The sequence below is a fragment of the Schistocerca americana genome, chromosome 8 (assembly GCF_021461395.2).
Source record: "Schistocerca americana isolate TAMUIC-IGC-003095 chromosome 8, iqSchAmer2.1, whole genome shotgun sequence".
Lineage (NCBI taxonomy): Eukaryota > Metazoa > Arthropoda > Insecta > Orthoptera > Acrididae > Schistocerca > Schistocerca americana.
Window position 1 is genome coordinate 323022835 of NC_060126.1, and position 20668 is coordinate 323043502.

Genomic DNA, 20668 nt, shown 5'->3' on the forward strand with positions numbered 1-20668 from the left:
CACACACACACGCCTGACTGCAGTCTCACACAACTGAAGCCGTACACTGCGAACAGTAGCACCAGAGCATGACAGGAGTGGCGACTTGGTGAGGGTAATGAGGCGGCTGGGGCAGGGAGGGGGAGGGATAGTAGGGTAGGGGTGGCGAAAAGTGAAGTGCTGCTGGGGAGCACACAGGGACAAGGTGGAGAGAGGGCAGGGCAACTATGTGCTGTCAGGAGGTTAAACAAATGGCAAGGGAGAGATTGGGGGAGGGGGGTAGCAGAAAAGGTGAGAAGTAAAAGGACTGGGTGTCATGGTGGAATGAGGGCTGTGTAGTGCTGGAATTGGAACAGGGAAGGAGCTGGATGGGTGAGGACAATGACTAATGAAGGTTGAGGCCAGGAGAGTTACAGGAACGTAGGAATATTGAAGGGAGAGTTCCCACCTGTGCAATTCAGAGAAACTGGTGTTGGTGGGAAGGATCCATATGGCACAGGCTGTGAAGCAGTCACTGAAATGAAGGATGTAATCTTGGGCAGCATGCTCAGCAGCACAGTGTTTCTTGGCCACAGTTTATTGGTGGTCATTCATGCAGACAAACAGCTTGTTGGTTGTCATACCACGTAGAATGCAGAACATTAGCTTGTGGATCACCTGACTGGTTTCACAGGCAGTCCTTCGATGGGATAGGTGATGTTTCTGAGTGGAGTAGGTGGTGGTGGGTGGCTGTATGGGACATCTAGTTCTATTACATCTAGTTTTCATTTTCTTCTTCCTTCGACTGAAGTTATACCAGGAACGAATTCACTCTGTTGCCTATGTAATACTTCTCTTACCTGCTCATTAGGAAGACTACTCAGTTTTCATTTCAAAGATGTAATTCTGGAATGACAATAAAACAAGAAATGTTTATCTTGCATCTAGTTCCATTACAGGGGTATAAACCATGAGGTAAGGGGTTGGGAGCAGGGGTTATGTAGGAATGGATGAGTATATTGTGTAGGTTTGGTGAACAGCAGAATACCACTGTGGGAGGGGTGGAAGGTGTAGTGGGCAGGACATTTCTCATTTCAGGGCATGATGAGAGGTAGTAAAAACCCTGTTGGAGAATTAATTCAGTTGCTCCAGCCCTGGGTGGTACTGAGTTACAAGGGGAATGCTCCTCTGTGGCCAGAGAGTGAGACTGGAAAGATAAGGCATGGGAGATTTAGTTTTGTTCAAGGCTGGGATGGCTTCAATGAGACACTTGGTATATTTCAAGAGGGACTGCTTGTCACTGCAAATGTGATGGCCATGGGTGGCGAGGCTGTATGGAACAGAGTTCTTGGTATGGAACAGGCAGCCGCTGTCGAAGTGGAGGTATTGCTGGTGGTTAGTAGATTTGATATGGATGGAGGTAGTGATGTAGCCATCGTTGAGGTGGAGGTCAACATTTAAGAAGGAGGCTTGTTGGGTTGAGTAGGACCAGGTGAAGCAAATGGGGGAGAAGTTGTTGAGGTTTTGGGGGAATATTGAAATGGTGTCCTCACCTTCAATCCAGATCGCAAAGATGTCATCAATGAATCAACCAGGTGAAGGGTTTAGGATTCTGGGTGTTTAGGAAGGATTCCTCTAGATGACCCATGAATAAGTTGGCATAGAACAGCGCCACATGGGTGCCCATAGCTGTACCCCAGATTTGTTTATTGAACATTAGGATCTGCATTAAACAAATAATGTATTCACAACATGTAACCCACATGTTTAATGAGTAACAAAACGCTTGTAAAATGTACAATTTGCATATTGTGGTATAGATCAATTGAATAATTTTATGATCTGCATAATTCAAACTCTTGGTGAAAGGTCAGTAAATCGCAACAGAATGAATATTCTAAATTTTCTCACCCAGGCCTAGATTTTTGGCAGTCTCTGTAAATCCTTTAAGGGAGCCAGAGAGACTTTGCCAAATCTGTTCTGAAACAGCCTAGCGGTGTGCTGTATATTGCTTCTTCAGTGTTCTTTGAAACAAGTGGAGGAAATGAAATTGTTTTACTTGGTCCATTCAAAAACTTATGGAACATTCGTAATTTCACCCCAATGGTGTGTTGGAGCGAAATGCAGTTAGCATCCCTGCACATGCCTATGTTTATTGTGTAATTGCTGGAAGTTTCATTGTTGTATGTCCGTTAGTTAGTGCTCAGTGCTGTATTGAGTAGAATGTTTTGTTACACAGTTTGCAAATTTCACGATGGCAGAGTTAGAGGAGTGATTGTCTGCATTAAATTTTGCATGAAACTCTAGAAAACCTTTACAGACCCACACCAAATGATGCAGAAGCCTACAGTGATGAGTGCTTAAGCCACACTCGGTGTTAAAAATGTTTCACACAGTTTAAAAATGGCTGGATGGAAGTTAAAGAGATCCTCATTCAGGACGTCCTTTAACTCTACCAACGACGCTCTTGTTGGGAACATCAAAGAATTTGTGCATGCCAATCAAAGACTGACTGTTCAAGAGATTGCAGAAGAATGTAACATTTCAATTGGATTATGTCATGAAATACTGACACAGCATCTTGGAATGCATCGTGTTGCCATCAGGTTTGTTCCAGGACTCATGAGTCAAGACCAGTCACTGTCTGTGAAAAGCTTTTGGATTGCACAAATGAAAATGAGATGTTCCTTAAGAGAATCATATCTGGTGATGAGTCATGGATCTATGGTTGTCATGTTGAGACCAAGGTTCAGTCTTCACAATGGTTTGGGAAAGGTTCTCCGAGACCCAAAAAAAGCTCATCAGGTCAGGTCAGATTTTAAAGCCATGCTGATAGTTTTCTTTGACTTTGAGGGATTAGTTCATAATAAATTTGTGCAGCAGGGGCAAACTGTTAATTGGTGTTATTATTGGGATGTGTTGTAATACCAACAAGAAAATGTAAGAAGGAAACAGCCTGCCTGAAATGTGGTGAGACAAGTCATGGCTCTTGCATCACCTAACAAACCCACACTTTCATCCCTGTTGGTGTGTGACTAATGCACAAAAAATGAGATCACTGTGCTGCCTTATCATCTGTACTCTCCAGACCTGGCCCCTACAGACTTTTCATTTCCAAAGTTGAAAACCCCATTGAAAGGATGAAGATTTGCAACAATAAACGAGATAAAAGAAACTTTGCATTGGCGCTCCCTGCAATCCAGTAGGAGGCGTACCAAGACTGTTTCTGGAAGTGTAAACGTGTTGGAAGCAGTGTATTAATTGTGGGGGACAGATTTCGAAGGAGACTTAAGTAAAAAGTAAGCGTAGAAAAATTTTGTGGACAAAGTTCCAGAATTTTTTGAACAGACCTCGTACATCTCTTTGAGTCACTCTATACAGTGCCTGGCAGAGATTGTTCAATTGCCTTGTTTGAAACTTTGCTGTTATGATCTGCAAATAAACATATGCTCCTTAAGAGAAGTGATTTGTTGTTGTGAACTATCATTCTCTTTTAATATAATGTCAAGGAATGTTCCTGTCTGCTTCTGTGATAAGTTTCTCAAGCTTATTCATTTTCCTTTTCTTCTCTTTGGTTCAAGATTTTAAGCATTTAACACATATACTGATAACAAGAACACAATATTCTATGACTTTACTTCACTAAAGAGCAAGGTAAACAATGTAGAAAGCAGATTACACGGAGTCTCACGTCGCCTAAGTTACACCATCACCCCGTGCTCAGGAAAGGGCAGGGAGATAACCTGCTATGTTGAGATATAAATGCCACCGCTCTTCTGATACATGATCCAAGCTCTGACCAGTAAACCAAATTATCTCAGAGTGCAATGTTATGTGCCGTGTAATGCTATGCAGAAGTGATAACTAATTTTAATGATTATTTTTCGTGCAATTGCGGACTTATATTTTCCTTTTGTTTTATATATGTTTTGTTCTGTTGTTGAATGTGCTATTTAAGGGAATCTTATGAGTTGCAGTTTAGTTTTTATGTTGCAATAAAGCTAATTATCTAGCCCCACAACAACTGGTGACCCCAACTCTTATAGTTACTGGCATGAAATTCAGTAGTCATTAACACTTCGTATTGTGCCACATCATGCTAAGTATGAACATCCACGTCAGCCACGTTTTGCATCTTCTGTGTGCCAATTCACCATAACTCCACAATGTCAGACCTGCCACCACCTGCTGATATGTCTACTTGTGCCGTAATTAATTGTTTGACAGCAAACCTGCCACCATTTTGACAACAGAATCCTGTGCCACAGTTTGTGCAACTAGAAAGTCGGTTTGTGCTAGCACATGTAACTGTAGACAACACCAAGTACAGTTATGTAGTTGGTGCTCTCAGTGAAGATATGGCCACAGAAGCACAAGACATTCTGGCCTCACCATCAAGTACTGATCATTACTTAGCCATCAAGCATGCCCTGATTACCCGGCTCTTGCAGTCCAAGGGGAAATAATTGGAAAAACTTCTCCAGACTGAAGAGCTAGGCAATTGCTCTCCATCACACCTACTACACTGACTTCATACAATAGTGAGCAACACAGTCAGTAATGACATTCTGTGGAATAATTGGTTGTAACGCCTACCAAACAATGCACAGAAGATATTGACAATGTGTGCCAGCAATCTAGATGCACTTGCGCAAATCGTGGATCACATAACGGAAATGTGTTGCAACTGTTTGCCCAACGTCTCAGGCAGATATCACTGTCACTGCAGTGAAAGCACAGGTGAACCGATCTTGTTGCCACCATTAATCAGAAAAGCACAGCCACTCACCTTTGTCAGCAATAGTTTGTTGTTACCACCGATGAAATGGTTCCAAGGTGTGGAAGTGTAACCCATCATGCAAACACGTAAACTCAGCAGGAGATCAATGATGAAGGCCACTGGCTCTCCAGGTGGCAGCCATTGACTTTTTGCTATGGAACATGGCACAAAGTTACAGGTTTTGGTAGACACGGCTGCTGACATGTCAGTCTATCCATCCACCCATCTCCCATGTCACAACTGTGGTGACTGCCACCTATTTGCTGCCAGTGGTTCCACAGTCACAATGTATGGCCGTGTCACTTTAGTGTTGAACTTAGGCCTATGGCACAAATTTGAATGGCAGTTCAACATAGTTCATGTTATGCACCCCATATTTGGAGCGGACTTTTTATCGTTTTATGGACTCCTGCCTGATCTCCATCACGTATGTCTTCTTGACATTGCTACAAACCTAACAAGACAAGGTGGAGTGTGTCATGTGGAAGACACAGCAGTACAGATTATTACTGGTGGTGCTCCATTCATAGAGCTCCTCAGACAGTTCATCGAGATCAAATGCCAGACTCCCACACTGGCGCCTTTGTAGCACTCGATGGTGCACTATATTTCGATTATACCTGTACCATCACTTGTGCTCAATTGCACTGCTTGACACCCCAGAAATTGAAGATATTTAATAGGGTTTCTCGTCAATGCTTGGATGAGGAATATGCCATGCATCGTCGGTCATATCCACTACACGTGGTCTGAAAAAAAGAAGAATGGATGGTGTCCACATGGTGATTATAGACAGCTCAATGCCAGAACCATTCCAGATGAATATCCAGTTCTGCATATTGAAGATCTTACATTCAGAGTACACAGTATGCACATCCTTTCTTCATTGGACTTAGTTCATAATTTCTACCAGATACCTATGGCACAGAACGACCACCCTCTGCACATCGTTTGGACTATTTGAAGTTACCGTAATGCCTTTTGGGCTTTGTAATGCTGCCCAAACATTTCGGTGGTTCATGTATGAAGTCGCATGTGACTTAGACTTTTGTTATGTGTTTATTGATGATGTCCTGGTCATGTCACTCAGAGGCAGAATACCTGTCACACTGACAACAGACCTTCAGTCGTCTACATGCACATGAGCCCATCGAAGTGTGTCTTCAGAACAGCTGAAGTACAGTTCCTAAGCTATACTATCAATATGCAAGACATATGGCCAACGCAAGTGAAAGTAGAAGCTGTACTTAATTTTCTACAGCCTAGAATAGCTAAAGAATTATGACGATTTCTTGATGTAACCAGTTTTTACCATCAGTTTGTTCACCTCCTAGTTGCACCAGTGAATAAATTCTTGGATGGTTCACTGAAGCCAAAGCACAAACTCCAGTGGAATAATGAGGCTTAGTTGGCATTTACCAAGCTGAAGACTGCCATCACAGAAGTTACACCATTAGCAAACACAGTTCCGCAGGTGCCTCTCGCCCTGATGGTCGATACATCTGCTACTGTAAGCTGTGCTGCAATACAGATGAGCACTGACAGCCCGTAGCCTTCTCTCATAAAAAGTTATCACCATCTCAACAGAATTGCTCCATCTATGATCGCGAACTGTTTACTGCCTCTGCTGCTATCGAAAAATTTCGTCACATGTTGGAGGGACAGCAGTTCACTATTTTTATCATTGAAGAGAACTGAATGTGCCAGCTGACACTCTCTCTCAAATTGAAGCAATCACTGGTGCAGTTGATTTTGAAGCTCTCGCCACAGCACAACAATCATATAATGAGCTACGAGATTTGTTGGTGCAACAATCAGACATGCAACTCTGCCATTTTATGCTGCCACCACCAACTGCGCTGCTGTACTCTGACATCGCTTCTCACAAACCACGACCATTTGTGACTACTGACTTTCACCAACAGGCAATCACCTCTTTACAAAACATGTCACACCCTGGAGTATGAGACACTTCCAACATGGTGAAGTGAGCTTTTGTCTGGCCCCACATGGACAAAGGTTGCAAGCAATATGTGTGATAATGCATGGCCTGTCAAGGAAATAAAGTTAGCCAATACATTAGGTCACTTCTTGGTGTGTTTCTTCTTCTGAGTCATAGATTTGAACAAGCCCACCTAGACCTCCAATGACCTCTGCCGCCATCAGAAGAATACACCTACTGCCTGACAGGCATCAATAATTTTACAAGCTGGCCGAGGTGTTCCCGATTGCAATCAATACCACTGAAACTGTCACAACTGCATTCTCCCGGGGATAGATCACCCATTTTGGTGTGCCTCTGTGAATTACAACAGACCAGGGAAGACAGTTTGAGTCATATCTGTTCAAAACACTGATCATCCTAGAGTGTACGAAGCAGATTAGAACTACAGCGTACTACCCAGCAGTGAATGGTTTGTTGAATGCGTGCATCGCAGACTGAAAGTGTTGCTTCAATGTCATGACTCATAGTGGTGGATAGGGATGTTGTCCATCATCCTCCTGGGTCTTCATGCATCCCTGAAAGAAGACCAGAAAGCCAAGACTACAGAACTTGTTTATGGCCAGCCAATATGGCTGCCTGGCAAGTTCTTTGCCAACGTGCCAGATGACTTGACTGACCCTCAGATTTTCACGAAAGATGCATACACAAATCCAGCAATTACATGCCATTGCTCCAAGAGATAAGCAGACCATCACCCTTTTGTTTCTGACAAGCTATGGGAGTGTCCTCGTGTCTTTGTATGACATGACACAGTACACAAACCACTGCAGCCATCACACAATGAACCTTAACGTGTCATCGGTAGGGAAGACGAGATATTCAAATTTGATGTGACTGGTATGCCAACCATCATCTCTGTCAAGAGGCTTAAACCTGCTTTCCACAGGACTCATATTCACACACCACGGACTTGACAAATGCTCCAACGACTCCACCGCCCATTATTGATCACAAGCAAGGGATGTCAAAGGCAACCTCTATGTGCCATCAGCAGCCTGTGCATGACCTATTGCCACTCAATCAAGATGATTTGACACTAAGGGGGGGGGGGGGGGGGGGTGATGCTACGCGGAAGTGATAACTATTTTAATAATTATCTTTGGTGCAATCACTGACTTATGTTTTCTCTTTGTTTTATATATGTTTTATTTTGTTATTCAATGTGTTATTTAACAAAGTCATGTGAGCTACAGTTTAGTTTTTATGTAGCAATAAATGCTAATTATTTATCCCCCACAATAATCTCTTAAACCAGTGCCAAACTTTCTTTGCATGTAATTTTACTGTCAGCTGTAATCTTCATAAAATGTACTATGTTGGCAAAATTGCATATAAAATCGTGACTACAGTGTCTTTGTATAAAGCGTATAAAAGACAAACTTGCTCTCATGTTTTATACCTTAGCCAATCTCTGGACACATATAACTATTTCTTTTCTGGAGCAGAATGTGATGTTATTCTTGAAGCTTACCCAAAAGATTGAAAATTCCATTACTTTTGTAGACATATATCAAAGAAATTGTAAATTCAAAACTTTCTAATGGTATATTGTTGTTTCTTCGTACCATGAGGTACAGGAGACTCAGTATTTTGTTTTTATCAGTTTTCTTTCCAAAGTTTATCTGCCAATGAATTGTGTTGATGCTGTTTTGTAGCAATGCTATCTAGGTTTATCTTTTATTTATTAGACAGATTATACACTGAAAAGCCAAAGAAACTGGTACACTTGCCTATACTAATGTCTGAAGTAGTGCTGTCCGTAAATCCATAACAGTTTGAGGGTGTGGAGATATCTTTTGAACAGCACGTTACAAGGCATCCCAGATATGCTCAATAATGTTCATGTCTGGGGAGTCTGGTGGCCAGTGGAAGTGTTTAAACTCAGAAGAGTGTTCCTGGAGCCACTCTGTAGCAATTCTGGATGTGTGGAGTGTCGCATTGTCCCGCTGGAATTGCCCAGGTCCATTGGAATGCACAATGGACATGAATGGATGCAGGTGATCAGACAAGATGCTTACTTGCATATCACCTGTCAGAGTTGTATCTAAATGTATCAGGGGTCCCATATCACTCCAACTGCACACACCTCACACCATTATAGAGCCTCCACCAACTTGAACAGTCCCCTGCTGATGTGCAGAGTCCATGGATTCATGAGGTTGTCTCCATACCCATATACGTCCATCCACTTAATACAATTTGAAACAAGACTCGTCCGACCAGGCAACGTATTTCCAGTCATCAACAGTCTGATGTCGGTGTTGACAGGCCTAGGCAAGGCATAAATCTGTGTGTCGTGTAGATATCAAGCTTACATGAGAGGGCCTCCAGCTCCAAAACCCCACATTGATTATGTTTTGTTGAATGATTTGCACGCTGACACTTGTTGATGGCACAGCATTGAAACATGCAGCAGTTTGCGAAAGGGTGGTAGTTGTGTCACATTGAACGATTCTCTTCAGTTGTTGTTGACCCCAGTCTTGTAGGATAATTTTCCGGCTGCAGTGATGTCTGAAATTTGATGTTTTACTGGGTACCTGATATTCACAGTACACTTGTGAAGTGGTCATATGGAAAAACCACCACTTCAGCGCTACCTCGGAGATGCTGTGTCCTATCACTCATGCACTGGCTATAACACCACGTTCAGAATCACTTAAATCTTGCTAACCTGTCATTGTAGCAGCAGCAATTGATCTAACAACTGTGCCAGATCCTTGTTGTCTTATATAGGTGTTGTTGATCACAGCTCCATATTCTGCCTGTTTACATATCTCTATATTTGAATGCGCATGCATATATCAGTTTCTTTGGCTCTTCGGTGTATCATGTGCGTGCTAGTATCAGTGTATTATTTTGTTTTCCTTTGACTTCACAGTGTTGTTGACAATTTGTTCTCTACGTGGTTGAGGAAAATATTGGCCAGCATTCCTCATGAAGAAAAGCTAAAATGTACAATAGTTGCTCCTTTCTCATACTGGTTGTTCTCATTAACCAAACTGTTTCATGAAGCAGTTATACTATTTTGCAGAAACACCCTGATGATACTAGCTAGAAAATTTTGAACAAAACATCCATGGTGAATGCATAAAAAACTTTGACAATGACTGTCTTACAATTCCCTGTAACTCCTAGTTGTGGGGTATTAGACAAGTAACATTTCATGACTGGAGCCTTAACCATTTCAACTCCTGTAATGCCATTTAGTACACAAAAACAATGACTTCATTTAACTGCAATTATCTTGTTTTCAGGAAGCACGTACATACAGGTAAAACTAATGAAGTATATTTACCCACAGATAGGCCTTCAAATATCCGAAAAAGATAAAAAGTCTTATTACACTGGGTCAGAATTATAATGTAATTTTGGTTCAAATGTTCATCTTGATTAGGGAGTTCGGTACACTGTCATCTTATAGTTAGAATATAATATTATTGTGATACACTTTTATTTCCTTGAGCTATAGTCCTGCACTGTTGATTCATATGCTATATTTAAACTTTTAAGTGCTGCATCAACTGGGTTTTGGAAATGTATATATCATTGTTGATAATATCATTAATTACTATTTTATGTGCCAGTTCAGTGTCTACTAGAAAATAATAATTGTTGAGTGACAAAATAGCTTCCCCAAAACCACTGGAGCAATCTATGGTTGTTATTGCTGTCCACCAAGTTGCTGCTACACCCTGGCACGATCAGAATTACCAAGATCTGAAGTTTAACGTAACAGATTGCACCACAGAGTTAGAACTAAACTCTACCGTATTTACTCGAATCTAAGCCGCGCGTTTTTTCCGGTTTTTGTAATCCAAAAAACCGCCTGCGGCTTAGAATCGAGTGCAAAGTCAGCAGAAGTTCTGAAAAATGTTGGTAGGTGCCGCCACAACTAACTTCTGCCGTCGAATATATGTAGCACTACACAGGCATGCTTTGCAGGCACAAAGATAAATACCGGCGCCGAAACCTCTGCGTCAGTAAATAAATTTAAAAAAAAAAAAGGTGGGAGACGAGCTTTTCTCCTCCGCCCCGAGTTTCGACCACTGCATTTTCATACATTATCCATCGAAGTAAATACAAATTCCGTATTGTTCATCTTCGAATGTTGCAGTGTTTCAATGTACTACGAAAATCCGACTGGCGAGACTGTTAGAGTTGGCCATATTGACAAATATCCCTACATTCTGAATTTTTTCTACCTGTGAGAAGAGATGGTTGCTAATAGGAACTTTTATGAATTGTGAATCACATGCAGTATTCTCTTCACCATAAGAATAATACGAATATAAACATTTTGCCATGTATTCTTTCGTGTTTGCTGCTATCTCATTTAAATTCTGTCTGCCTAATAAACTACGAAACTAGAGTGACACAAAAGCAAACGCGGAAGAATATACATATCATGTTATGTTTATATTCGTATTATTCTTATGCGTAATTGTGATAGTCAGAAATGAAGCACGGCAATTGACTAGATTTTTAAATTTTAGATGACTCTAATTCCTGTGCAGAATGTAATGTACTAAAGAGGCATCTGCAAAGATTTTCAAACGGAGAAAAAATTTCGCTAAACTCTCGTTCAGAACATGTTCTATCATACGCAGTCTATTATTTGGTTCTTGTTGATCATTATCAAAGAAAGCAGCAGTGTAAGTAACAACAAATAGCAGTCTCTTGCCATTGTTTCGCCCTTTTTTTAAGCGGCGGTAGCACGCACAAAAGGAAGCCATGCCGCGAGCGACGACAGGCCGTACACACTCATTATCAGAATGCGACAAACAATGCGTGACACAGTACAGTAATGCATCTTCAGCTTAGAGTGACGTAAACACCTATAACAAAGAGAACGGCACTTATCAGATCAAAGAAAAATAAGCAATCAATTCAAACCAGACGAAGCACGTGAAAAAGGAAGGGTACCCATATATACACGGACGGAGCGCCTGACACATAGGAATGGCTACCTGGTAAAGCTTAACTTCTAAGCTTACGACTCGAACCAAACTACTGTAGCTCTATCGTCATTCATTCGACCTAAATTGTGTCTCACATTACAATGGACCAACTTTGTTTCGATTTGGAGGTGCGGCCTAAAACTTTTCTCTCCCCTTGAATTTTGAGTCTCAAATTTCAGGTGCGGCTTAGATTCGAGTGCGGCTTAGATTCGAGTAAATACGGTATCTCGATAATGCTTATGGTATGTCAGTTATGGCTGTTTCTAGGGTATACCTAAATATATACCAAGCATACAATACTAGTTAAAGAAAATTAGATTAACAGTAGTAAACTTTCGCAATGAGAAATGTCGCAATTAATAAAATATAGTGAGCTATTATGCCCCTTGAAAATGTTTCCCGGAGATGGGGACAAAACATTGCGTTTTAATGTGAAATCCATTTGACTCTGACATAAGAGCTCAGAATATTTTGCTAACTGTAAAATAGCACTTAGAAGTAATTTAAAGTTGTCACTTCTTTCTATTAAGTTACACCTTGAGCCATGAGATTTCAGATTCATGACACCATTAGACCCAGAGCGTTATTAGCTCAGCTGAATGAAAAAAGGGAACCAGCTGTGGCCTGTTGGAGGATCCGTACTGGCATACACGTGAAGTAATTAAGGAAGCCACTGTAAATCTAATTTGGGATGGCCTGATAAAGAATGCTGGTTCTCTGAGTAGCTAGACTGCTGTCTTAATAACTGGCATGAATAACATGTGCTTCAACTATTTAATGGTAAATTCTCACAAAAGTATACGCAACTGAGACCAATAAATCGTAAAAACTCAAGTCCAGTTGTGTTATGTGCCAGTGATTCACTGATCTAATGGAAATCCATTCATAGTGAGAGTGAAAGTTAGTAACTGTTTAAATATTTGAAGACTCAGATTATGTATAGTACTGTATGATTATTACGGACATTTTATATTGTAGATTACTGTAGTAAAAATTTGAACACAGCGCATGCTCTTGGCATGTGGGGCCCCAAGTTTGATCACATTGTTTGTTATTATTTCATTGTATATAAACCTCATTCATTGTACAACTTAAAACTGAAATATCTTGTGCAGTGTGATATATTCACTTCAGAACATATACTTATTTGAGGTAGGTACAAATTTAACAGGTAGACTAGTCTGACTAAATCACTGCTATTCATCAGTACCCCCATATGTCACCGGGAGACAGGAATGACACAGACTTCAGTTCTCCTTTGCACTAAGCAGTGACTGTGATAATTTTTGGTGACTATATTTGTTGTACTGTGAGGTGCATGGCAGAGGATACTTTCCAATGTACCAGTTGTTAGGGCTTCTTTCTGTTCTAGTCACGTATGGAGTTTGGGAAGAATGATTGCTTAAACACTTTCGTTCATGCTATAATTAGTTTCATCTCATCTTTGCAATCCCAATGGGAACAATACATAGGAGGTTGTAGGATATCTGTAGATTCATCACTTAAAGTTAGTTCTTGAAACTTCATAAGTAGCCTTTCTTGGGATAGTTTGTCTATCTTCAAGCATCTAGCAGTTACATTTCTTCAGTATCATTGTGACATTGTCTCTTGAGTTGTACAAACCCGTGACCATTCATGTTGCTGTGTGTTGTGTGTGTTCAATATTCTCTATTAGTTCTGTTTGGTATGGGTCTGGCACATCTGAACAGTATTGGAGGATGGCACGAGTGTTTTTGAAACCATTTGAATTTCCGTAGTAGTCTATTAATAAACTGAAATCTGCCATCTGCTTTACCTGCAACTGAACTTAGGTGATTATTTTATTTCATATCCCTAAAAACTATTACACCATGTGTCATCTTCCTAGATGTTGACATCCTCCTCTCTGATGGCTCCATCTGCACCTCTGTCCACATTAAACCAACCAATCACCAACAGTACCTGCAGTTCGACAGTTGTCAACTCTTCCACACCAAAACATCCCTCCCATACAGCCTGGCCACCCAAAGATGTCATATCTGCAGTGACAAGAACTCCATTGGCCAGTATGCTGAGGGTCTCACCAAGGCCTTCACAGACAGGCACAATCACCCAGATCTAGTCCACAGACAGATCTCCTGTTCCATTACTCCTCACAACTCCAATCTCCCACCACACATAAGAACCAGCCACAAAGGAGTGCCCCCTTCATCACCAAGTACCCTCCCAGACTGGAACAATTGAACCACATCCTTCGCCAGTGTTTTGATTACCTGTCATCATGCCCTGAAACAAGGAACATCTACCCGATATCCTTCCTACCCCTCCTAAGATGGTGTTCCATCACCTACGCAACCTCCACAACATCCTAGTCCATCCCTATGCCACCCCCAATCCTAACCTCATGCCACAAGGATCATATCCCCGTGGAAGACCCTGGTACAAGACCTGCCCAATCATCCCACCCAGCACTTCCTATTCCAGTCTTGTCACAGGTTTAACCTACCCCATAAGGGGCCAGGCACCTGTGAAAGCAACCCCAGCTCTGCTGCAATCATTGCACAGCTTTTTATATTGGTATGACTACCAATCAGCTGTCCACCAGGATGAACAGCCACTGCCTAACTGTGGCCAAAAGCAACATAGACCACCCATGGCACAATGTGCAGCTGAAGATAACATGCTGGATTTCAGTGGGCAGTTCACTGCCTGAACTATCTGGATCCTCCCCTCCGCCACCAGCTTTTCTGAAGTAAGCAGATGAGATTCATCTTCACAACACATTCTCTGCTCCCATAATTATCTGAGCCTCAGCCTACAGTAACATAGTGTCCCTACACTCTCCACCCATCAGTTTGTTACCCCTCTGTCCTATAACATCCTTCCCAATCTCATCTCCAGCCTCTTTGTTTGCCATCCTCTGCCAACGCACCCACCCATCATTCCCCGCTCCTCTCCTTTTCACTTTGTTTTCCCTACCCCACAACCTCCAGATGCTGCACCTGTTGGCTTTCTAGTCCCTGCACACTCTGCCAGACAATGCTCCTCTCTCTCCCCACCCGTACACTGCTGTCCCTTGCCCTTCTCCAACCACTCCGGATTGCTGCTTCCATCCCATGTGATAGTTGCAGTCTGGGCTGAGCTACTGGAGTTGGCAGTAATATGTGCATGAGGTGTGCTTGCCTAAGTGAATGAGTGCTGTACATTCTCTTTCTTTTTCTGATGAAGGCTGTTTCCGAAAGCTTATGTAGCAGTCTACCTTTTCCTACATTGTTGAATTTTTATACCCAGGTATGAGTTGAACAATTCAAATTTTAAGTTTGATATTATAGTCATAGAACACTACAAGCTTTTTGTTTTTGTAAACTGCAGAAATTTATATTTTTGAACATTTGAAATAAGTTGTCAGTCTTAGTACCACTTTGAAACTTTACCACCATTTGACTGAATATAAGTGCAGCTTTTTACAGACAATACATCTTTATACATAAATGCATCATCTGTGAAAAATATGAAGTTGCTATTATTATTGTCTGCAAGATCATTAATATACAACATAAACCACAAGGGTCCCAACACTTTTCCCTGGGACAAACCTCAGGTTAGTTGTACATCCGTCAATCTTGCACTGGCTCTCCATCCAAAATAACACACTGTGTGCTCCGTATCAATGAATCCTCAATCCAGTGACAAATTTCACTTGATACCCCATAGAATCTTAGTTTTAATAATTAGCATAGGTGTGGAATTCAAACTAATGCTTTTTGGAAGTCAAGAAATTCTACTGCTACATGACTATCTTGATCCATGGTTCTCAGAATATCAGGTGGGAAAGTGCATGTTGGCTTTTACATGCTGGATGTTTTTTGGACCCATAAAGGTTGACTTTCATGTCATTGAGCGCATACTTGCTAAATGCAGGACAGAGTACTCACTTCTGCACAGCAGTTCACTGCCATTGATCTCTTGCTTTGCTCTCCAGCTCTTGCTCACACGTCTCTGTGGTAAGGAGTCGATGACTTGCACACAAGTGACACCTCCCAGTGTGGTTCATCTGAGAGATGGGGTGGAACCCGAAAGGAAACCATTGTGATGGGTGCTTGCTGGAGCCAACTGGACACTTTATAACCAGTTGGCCCAGTTCGAACATTGTGCGAATGTCGAGGTGTGGGTGGATCATATTACCAAAATGATCCCCCACGCTGCTGCAGCATCCATTCCAGTCCACGGGACAACAGAAGTGGCAACGTGCCCCTTGGTGGAGTGCCGAATGCCCCTCTGCAATCAGGATCTGCATAGGTTCAAGTGTCGGCCAACTGCAGAGAATCTTGCAGCCTTTCGGTTGGTGAGGGCAAACTGTCGCCGAATTATTTGAGAGAGCAAGAAGAAGTCATGGCAACAGTTCCTGAACACCATTAATCGTTCCACCAAAAGTTCCCTTGTGTGAGAGACCATCAGGAGAATTTCTGAGAGAGGAGTCAGGTGCCCCATGGCTGCTGTAATGGGGAACAGCACTCTCCAAACCAATCTGCAAGACATTGCCCAGGCTTTGGTGGCATATTTTGCCACAGTTACTACAGCAGCCAGTCAGGATCCAGGTTTTCGACACCATAGAGAGGTTGCTGAGAGATGTAGTTTGGACTTCCGGTCCACCTCTGATGAAGATTACAACTGCCCATTTTCCATGTGGGAGTTGGATTCTGCATTGTCTGCAGCTCGTGACACAGCCTCTGGTCATGACAGAATCCATTACAATACGCTGTGGCACCTCACAAGATGAAGCAAAGATATCCTCCTCACACTTTTTAATGCCATTTTAGTGTCAGGTCACTTTCTCGACTTCTGGCATGAGGCAATTTTATTTCCTCTTTTAAAACCTGGGAAAGACCGTACATATGCAGGTAGTTACTGTAGTGTTGCCCTCACTAGCTGCGTCGGGAAGAACCACCGCCTTGTCTGGATCTTAGAATCTAAGCAACTCCTTAGTTACTTTCATTGTGGGATCAGGAGGTATTGCTCCTAATCTTGCCGTCCTGGAGTGGCTATACAACATGCTTTCCTACCCCAGCATCACCTTCTAGGTATATTTTTTAACATCAAGGCGGCCTGCAATGCTACTTGGAGGCATCTTATCCTGGAGTAGATCCACAAATGGGGTTCTCGTGGTTGTCTTCCCATGCTTATTCAGTCCTTTCCCTCGCCACAATATTTTAGATATCAAGTCAGTGATGTCCTGCCTGATCACTTTGAGGAGAAAAATGGTGAACCCCAAGGTAGCACTTTAAGTGTGACTGTCTTTGACCATAGCTATTAATAGCATTAAGTCCACAGTGAAAATTTTTGTCCAGTGTTCTTTGTTTGTGGATGACTTCTCTGTGTTTTGGCCTTCTTCAAGCCTCACAATGACAACACGTCATTTGCAAATAACTGTGCGTTGTTTGGATGAATGGGCACAGAAGTGTGGTTTTAAGTTTTCCACCAAGAAGTCTGTGTGTGTTATTTTTAACCATTCTCATTCCATTTTAAATTTTCCTAGTTGAGGATGAGGGACTCTATCCTTACTTTTAAAGACACTGTGAGGTTTCTGGGGGGCCTCATATTTGACTCTAAGTTTACATGGTTACCACACCTTAAGGACTTGAAAAAACGATCACTTAAGGCTTTAAGTATTTTAAGATGTCTTACCACAGTACATGGAGAGCAGACAAGACTTGTCTGCTGTGGTTTTACAGGCCATTTATGCAATCTCAGCTCAATTACGAGTACATGGTGTATTTAAAGATGTGGACCACGAAGGGATTCAGTTGGCCATGGGGCATTCAGATTAAGCCCCATACCAGACCTCTGTACAGAGGCTGGTGAATCATCAGATCACGTCCGGCGATGGCTACTTACTGTGTGCCAGGCATATAAAACACTGTCCACACCATACATACCACTTACCATACTGTTGCTCAGCCTCCACTGTAAAGGCTTTTTCGTAACAGGCAACAGGTAACGAGGCCCAACAGACAACGAGGCCCTATGGGATTTGTGTGCAGGATTGCCTTCTAGAGATGGGTGTGGCCAGTCTTCATGTTTTACATCAGAGTTGGAGCAGATTTCCACCTTGGCTTCTCCGGAGGCCCTGATTTCAGACTTGACAAATTTTAGGAGAGATTGTATGTCAGATTTTACATTTCAGTCTCTGTTTTTTAACATTTTAGATACACATCACAGTTTCACAGTAGTGTACACTGATGGCTCCAAGCAAGGGAATTCCCTTGGCTGCTCTGTTGTGTTCTGCAATCATGTCACCAGGATTTGCCTTCTTGATGAGTATACCATTTTCTCAGCATAGCTCCACACGATCCTGAAGGTACTGGAGCAGATGCGTAGTATTAAGGGCAAACGGTTTCTCATTTGCTCTGATTCCCTTGGTGTTTTACAATTATTACAGAACCTGTACCCAGCTGAGGAGTTGGTCCGGCTGATACATGACCAACTGTACTTTCTCCAACAGCAGGGTAAGCAGGTGTCATTCTGCTGGGTGCCAGGTCACGTAGGGATATGGGGAAATGGACAGGCTGATCAACTGCAAAGGGGGCCTGCAGAGGACAGGATGTGGCACTGTGTCCTATTCCCTTGCAGGCTCTCATTTCTGCTCTACACAGGAGCACTTGTGTGATGAGTAATGGGTGGCAGGGACGGCCAATAAGCTGTGGTTGGTGAAGTCAACAACCCGGCCATGGCTTTCCTCCTGCCAGTTGCTCAGACACTATGAATTCACCTTCACATGTCTTAGAATTGGGCACTGCCCTCTCACACATAGCTTTTTACCATGGTGTGAAGATCCCCTGTTTTCTGATGCTTGTGGTGTGCACATCTCTGTCCGCCATATTTTAACAGAATGCGTTTTATATCATGATGTGAGGGCAGAAGCAAATATTGCTTGGGATCTGCTGATGATGAGATGAGTGTCATTAAGGTTTTAAAGTTTTGTTATGTGTCTGGACTCTGGCCTAAACTTTTAGGCAGCAGGTTGTATTGTGTTGCGGAGAGGCTGGCTTCTCCTTTTTTTATTCTTGTGGTCAACCAGCCATGTCCATTTGCTGTATTATATTAGCCCCTTACCTACATACATTAATCCTTGTTCCAAAGATCATAAATACGACATTTCATAATAATGTGAATATCATCCTTTCTTCTAATGTTGTAGCTATGCACTTTGATGTTATTTTTGAATTGGGATGGGTTATTAATGACAAATTTCATAAGTAATTATATGTGTGCAAGGTGATCTTGGGTGGGCTCCAGCTATTATTCTGATTACACGCTTTTGTGCAATGAATACTTTCTCTCTTAATGACTAATTGCTGCAAAATATGATACCTTATGAAAGCAGTGAATGAAAATAGGCATAGTAGGCTAATTTACTAATATGTTTATCACCAAAATTTGCAATAACACTAGTGGCATAAGTAGCTAAACCTAACTGTTTGAGCATATCATCAATGTGTTTCTTCCAATTCAATTTCTCATCAATGCACACACCTAGAAATTTTGAATATTCTGCCTTAGCAACAGACTTCCATTCATAGTCTATATTTATCAATGGAGTTATGCCATTTACTGTACAGAATTGTATAAACATTATATCACTTTCTTCCTGTGCCATTAATGTTTTACTACTGACACAATAGTCCGTTCCATGTTTCTGTGTGGGTACGCACATAGTTTTCCAATTTTTGTTACCTGTGTTTCACATGCTGTTTTATCTTCTTGTTTTGTGTATTTTACTCACTCTCATGTCAATCTGTTTTTGCGCGGGTGCTAAAGACCTTGATGTTGTGCTCCCGTAAAGACATGTCCATGTCCATAAAGGTTGAGATGAAGCAGCTCATTCTTCTTTAGATACCTCATAATGATTGAGCTCATAATATGTTCTAAGATTCTGCGCCCTCCCATGAACCATGGACCTTGCCGTTGGTGGGGAGGCTTGCGTGCCTCAGCGATACAGATAGCCGTACCGTAGGTGCAACCACAACGGAGGGGTATCTGTTGAGAGGCCAGACAAACGTGTGGTTCCTGAAGAGGGGCAGCAGCCTTTTCAGTAGTTGCAAGGGCAACAGTCTGGATGATTGACTGATCTGGCCTTGTAACAATAACCAAAACGGCCTTGCTGCGCTGGTACTGCGAACGGCTGAAAGCAAGGGGAAACTACAGCCGAAATTTTTCCCGAGGGCATGCAGCTTTACTGTATGATTAAATGATGATGGCGTCCTCTTGGGTAAAATATTCCGGAGGTAAAATAGTCCCCCATTCGGATCTCCGGGCGGGGACTACTCAAGAGGATGTCATTATCAGGAGAAAGAAAAATGGCGTTCTATGGATCGGAGCGTGGAATGTCAGATCCCTTAATCGGGCAGGTAGGTAAGAAAATTTAAAAAGGGAAATGGATAGGTTGAAGTTAGATATAGTGGGAATTAGTGAAGTTCAGTGGCAGGAGGAACAAGACTTCTGGTCAGGTGACTACAGGGTTATAAACACAAAATCAAATAGGGGTAATGCAGGAGCAGGTTTAATAATGAATAGGAAAATAGGAATGCGGGTAAGCTACTACAAACAGCATAGTGAACGCATTATTGTGGCCAAGATAGAGACGAAGCCCACACCTACTACAGTAGTACAAGTTTATATGCCAACTAGCTCTGCAGATGACGAAGAAATTGAAGAAATGTATGATGAAATAAAAGAAATTATTCAGATTGTGAAGGGAGACGAAAATTTAATAGTCGTGGGTGACTGGAATTCGAGTGTAGGAAAAGGGAGAGAAGGAAACATAGTAGGTGAATATGGATTGGGGCTAAGAAATGAAAGAGGAAGCCGCCTGGTAGAATTTTGCACAGAGCACAACATAATCATAGCCAACACTTGGTTTAAGAATCATGAAAGAAGGTTGTATACATGGAAGAACCCTGGAGATACTAAAAGGTATCAGATAGATTA

At 42.0% G+C, this 20668-nt stretch overlaps 1 protein-coding gene across 4 annotated transcripts in view; it reads left to right on the forward strand.

Moving 5' to 3' along the window:
* Positions 1–20668, forward strand: part of LOC124544684 (DNA ligase 4) — a 297481-nt gene that overhangs the window by 265968 nt on the left and 10845 nt on the right. The gene's annotated exons all lie outside the window — the stretch shown is intronic.